General features: G+C 32.5%; 1 pseudogene; it reads left to right on the forward strand.

Moving 5' to 3' along the window:
* The first annotated feature begins 2,920 nt into the window (after positions 1 to 2,920).
* LOC136065679 (protein AE7-like) lies at positions 2,921 to 4,016 on the forward strand (annotated as a pseudogene).
* Positions 4,017 to 5,229: the final 1,213 nt, after the last annotated feature.

Consider the following 5,229-nt stretch of genomic DNA (forward strand, 5'->3'; position numbering starts at 1 on the left):
CAAAACACAGACCTGAACGCAGCTTCAACCACAATAATAAAAACAGCAACAGCAACAACAACAATAACAACAGCAACAGCAACAACAACAACAACAACAACAACAAAATGCAGCCAATTAGACGGCTAATTCGACCTCCACCTCAGCTGGCGACGACAGTGACAAGCCGATACAGAATTGATACAGCGACGGTCGAGGTCGCCATCTTGGAGTCGTGGATTGGGTTCGTCAGTTTTTTTGAAGCCCATTCATGTGGGTATTTTGAAACCTTAAATCCAAATTTTAGTTTCCATCCTTACCCGGTCATGGAGTGCAGCTTCAGACCAAAAATTTCTGTAATGAAGAACAAAAAAAAAATAAAAAAGAGAAAAATAGAAACCCACAACCTAGTGAAAGAAGAAGGAAAAAAAAGAAACCCGAACCTAGTGAAAGAAGAAGGAAAAAAAAAGAGGAAGAACTGAAGACCGAACCCAGTGAAAGAAGAAGAAGAAAAAAAAAAGAATGGAAACCCAGTGAAAAAAAAAAAAAAGAAAAAAAAGAAGAACCCAAGCCCAGAAACCAAACCCAAAAACCAACGTGAAAAGAAAAGAAAAGAACGGACAATAGAAAAAAAAGAAGAAAAAAAAGAACCAAACCCAAAAAGTGAAAAGAGAAGAAAAGAAGGCAAAAAAAAACCAAACCCAGAAAGTGAAAAGAGAAGAAAAGAAGGAAAAAAAAAAAAACCAAACCTAGAAAGTGAAAAGACAAGAAAAGAAGAAGAAGAAGAGAGAAGAGAAGGAGGAGGAGCAGGTGTGTGTGTCCCAGACCTGTGAAAGACAAAAAAAAAAAAAAAAAAAAAAAAAAAGATAAAGAGGGAGCAAAAGTCTGACGGTGGGACCGGATGTGTAATATTATTTACAAGTTTGCCATTGAAAACTGAAAATAGCCAAAAGTTATTTTCAGTTTCCACAACTCATAACTCAAAAAGTAGAGAATTGAGTATTGGAAGTAGAGTTATGAAAACAAAGAAATTGTGTAGGCAAACGAGTATTTTGCTATGGGTCCCACCATTTTTTAGAATTGAGTTATGAAAAAAGAGAATTGAGTCATGAAAACTAGCGAACCAAACAGCCTCTAAGTTTTCTTGAAATTCTCTATTTTAGGTTATCTCAATTTTTCATTTTGAAATTACTTTTTTTTTTCTTTTTTAGGTTTTGATCATGAATATGTTTCTAAAACTTAGGATAGGAATGTTTGTAGCTTGTGTTGTGTTCAAATTTTAAGAGATCCCAACTTTTTAATTTTAAGAAGCCAAAAAAATCTCTTCCTTTTTGCATTGGCATCGTATTATATTGAAAACACAAAATGAAAAATCACGTTTTACCCGCCTATTATTTGGCTTGAATACGAATTGTCAATAACTGGTTTAGAAGATTACTCTTTCTACCTGAAATTTTAATTATATTTGCTTTTGATTCTTGAATTCTAATGTATTCAGATAGTAATAAGGTTTGTGTTGTGTTTTTTGAGCTTCCTTTCTAAGCTACATTATTTATACTTGCCAATTTTAAGGTAATATATAACCGTTTTCCAAGTGCATGTTGAAAAATATCAAAAGTGTGTAAAGGGGTTTTCCCTATCATGTTCTTAATCTACTACAATGCTTTTGATTGCAATATAGTAATATCTAAAATGCTTTGAACCGGTAACTTTCAATTATTGTATCTCTGTGTCCAATCCCATATTATTGGGCTGATTAGCACTTTGATTCTTATTTGTGTTTGTAATGAAATAACATTGTACTACATTAGTGAAGACTTAAGTTTCTATAATGTTCACCTTGATTCTAATGGCTTCTGTTGTTCTCCATGTCTGGCTGCCCCTTTAACCTTTATTTCAGGGGGGGAAAAAGGAGCTTAACTTTATTTTAATGGTTTCTATTTAGGAGTTTCATACCCGTGACAAGAAAAAATATTTTGTTTTGTTTGTATGTGTGTTAATACTATCTTATTGTTGGTATGCCACATTTTATTTTGTGTGTAGGTCTTAATGACAAAATGATTTACTCAATAATATTGTTCTATGGATATACTGCTCTTATCTATGAGTAAAGGTTGTTGTTTACCTCTCTGTAATATTCTTAGAAGCTCAAATTTGGAAATTCAGATGCTAAGAGGTTATTAACACTATTTTTAGAGGATTGAAGAATAGACAAGATTTAATCTCTTTTGGTTTGCCATATGTGGACCCTTGGCAAGAAAGGAATAGTTGACCTTCAATACAATGAGGTTGCTCTGGATATGTTGAAGTCTTTGCTGTTAAGTTAGTTGTATGATTGGATGGTATCTTTTCTTCCTCCTTTCTATTGATACTTGTTCTTTTTGTTTTAATGTCATTGTGTCTGTGTACACAACTTGTGTACATGGTGTACTCTGAGTTTTTTTTGTTTTTTTTTTTTATTAACGTTTATTACTTATCAAAATAAAAATAGTTTGTTTGATTTTAGGTTGAATTGAATGTGTAGGTTGTTCTCTTTCCTAGAAAATTTGATCATTTTGTCTAGTAAGCCCATCAGGAGAAAATGCCTCTTAGGGACACAAGGTTCTGTTTTAGGACTTGCTAAGTTCATAACATTTATGTTAGCAACTTAGTTACTTTCATGAATATTATGTATGCATGCATGTGATACTATTGGTATTTATTTGGCTTGGTAAAAAGGTTTTTAATACATTATGTGATTGAGTGTGACTACTGAAATTAATAAACTATATGTTTGGCTTGGTAAATTTACATTTTTCATGATTTATTAGTGTACTCCTAGAATATGTAACTAAAAGGGAATGTATTTAATTAAGTAAAGTGTCGATAATATAATATTGAAATTGATTTCTGATCATGAATTTATGGTTTACATTTTTTGTAATGCTCTGTAAATGAGAAGTTGATTAAAGGTTATTGTTAATCAGAGTAGTGGGAAAATGGTTTCTGAATTAATAAATGCAAACCCAATTGTGTATAAGAAGAAAGAGCGTCGAGCATGAAGCGTGCCAACTGCTGTGGAAGAGTATGCTGTTGAACCCATTGACCAACAAGAAGTTTTTGATATCCTTTCTCTTCAATTATTTTGGTATGGTCTTGTACTTTTAAAAGTACTTATTATAGAGGAATGTCAAAAGTTGTGTTTAGGGAATATGTGATTGGATGGACACAATTTTTTTTTTTCTTTTGAGTTGTTTTGAGCTTACTTTGGGAATTAGTTCCTCTACTTTTGACATGGAAATGAAATGAAAGAAATAATACTTGGATTTTGACTCTCTCACACACATGCACGCCCACACTCATGCATGTTGGTGCAAACAAATAATACTTGATATTAGTTCCATGTGTCTTTTTTTCTTTTTTTCGTTTTTCATAAATCATCCTTAGGTTTACAGGCATATAGATGTGTGTATGTAAGCTGATACGTAACAAGTAAATAAAATATGGTTTCAGCATCAGCTAAACATGTTATTATTGGTGCTTGACATCTTATGTTAAAATTTAAGTTCTGAATTAATATATGCTGAACTTAAAAATAAATATGTTTATATTCCATTTTCTTTTGAACATCGCAGTTCCAAAGATCTTTCTGAAGTTGATCACTCATTTCTGGTTATGAATGGAAGATTTTGCATCTAATTATGTGTGGGTAGTTATTCCTTCTTTTTCTTCTTTTCTCCTTAACATTCTTAAATCATGTAAGAGATATAAAAGACCCAGAGCATCCATACTCTTTGGAGGAGCTCAAAGAAATAACAGAAGATGCAATCGAAGTAGATGACCAGCAAAGTTATGTTAGGTAGTGACAATATTCTCTCTAACTTATTCTTGATCCTATAATGCATTTTTTTGTTGATTGTGTTCTTTTCTCCTCGTTCTAATAAAAAGGGTGCTTTGCTTCAGGATCACATTTACTCCCACAGTTGAACATTGTAGTATGGCAACAATTATTGGTGTTTGCTTGCGAGTAAAACTTTGAGGAGCTTGCCCTCTCGTTACAAGGTATCGACCTTATTCCTTATTGTGAACTTTTGTGACAAATTGTTCATTCATCACACAAGTGAATGTATTTTGGAATTTAGGACTTCATACTTGCATTTTCATTTTAAAATTCCTTAAGTTATTTTGCATGAACATGTAGAACCAGCTTTCAGTTTAACAAATCAAAGACCAGTAATTAGAGAATCAGTACATTGAGATTTTATACTTGTACACTTCCTTTGGGCCAAATGTTTTTTATTGGAGTGTGGGGGGGGGGGGGGGGGGGGGGGGTTTGTGGTGTCGCTATAAAGCCAATCATGTTTTANTGATTACCTGCTAACTGATTTTAGTAGGTGGGGTCAGTTGCCCATAAGTTTTACTAGTTAGAGGTGAGTCCAAAGGGTCTTCTTTAGAAAGATTCCCTACTTTATCAAAAACTAATGTTGTGCCTATTTTGTAGGTTTGAAGTAACATGAACCACTGTGTGATATCCACAGTGGGATCAAATAAGATATAAAAGTAAAAGATGATAAATTGAGGATTATACTAGAAGGGACACAAGGTTCTGTTTTAGGACTTGCTAAGTTCATAACATTTATGTTAGCAACTTAGTTACTTTCATGAATATTATGTATGCATGCATGTGATACTATTGGTATTTATTTGGCTTGGTAAAAAGGTTTTTAATACATTATGTGATTGAGTGTGACTACTGAAATTAATAAACTATATGTTTGGCTTGGTAAATTTACATTTTTCATGATTTATTAGTGTACTCCTAGAATATGTAACTAAAAGGGAATGTATTTAATTAAGTAAAGTGTCGATAATATAATATTGAAATTGATTTCTGATCATGAATTTATGGTTTACATTTTTTGTAATGCTCTGTAAATGAGAAGTTGATTAAAGGTTATTGTTAATCAGAGTAGTGGGAAAATGGTTTCTGAATTAATAAATGCAAACCCAATTGTGTATAAGAAGAAAGAGCGTCGAGCATGAAGCGTGCCAACTGCTGTGGAAGAGTATGCTGTTGAACCCATTGACCAACAAGAAGTTTTTGATATCCTTTCTCTTCAATTATTTTGGTATGGTCTCTGTACTTTTAAAAGTACTTATTATAGAGGAATGTCAAAAGTTGTGTTTAGGGAATAGTGATTGGATGGACACAATTTTTTTTTTTCTTTTGAGTTGTTTTGAGCTTACTTTGGGAATTAGTTCCTCTACTTT

Source organism: Quercus suber, unplaced genomic scaffold, assembly GCF_002906115.3.
Source record: "Quercus suber isolate HL8 unplaced genomic scaffold, Cork oak 2.0 scaffold_27, whole genome shotgun sequence".
Taxonomy (NCBI): domain Eukaryota; kingdom Viridiplantae; phylum Streptophyta; class Magnoliopsida; order Fagales; family Fagaceae; genus Quercus; species Quercus suber.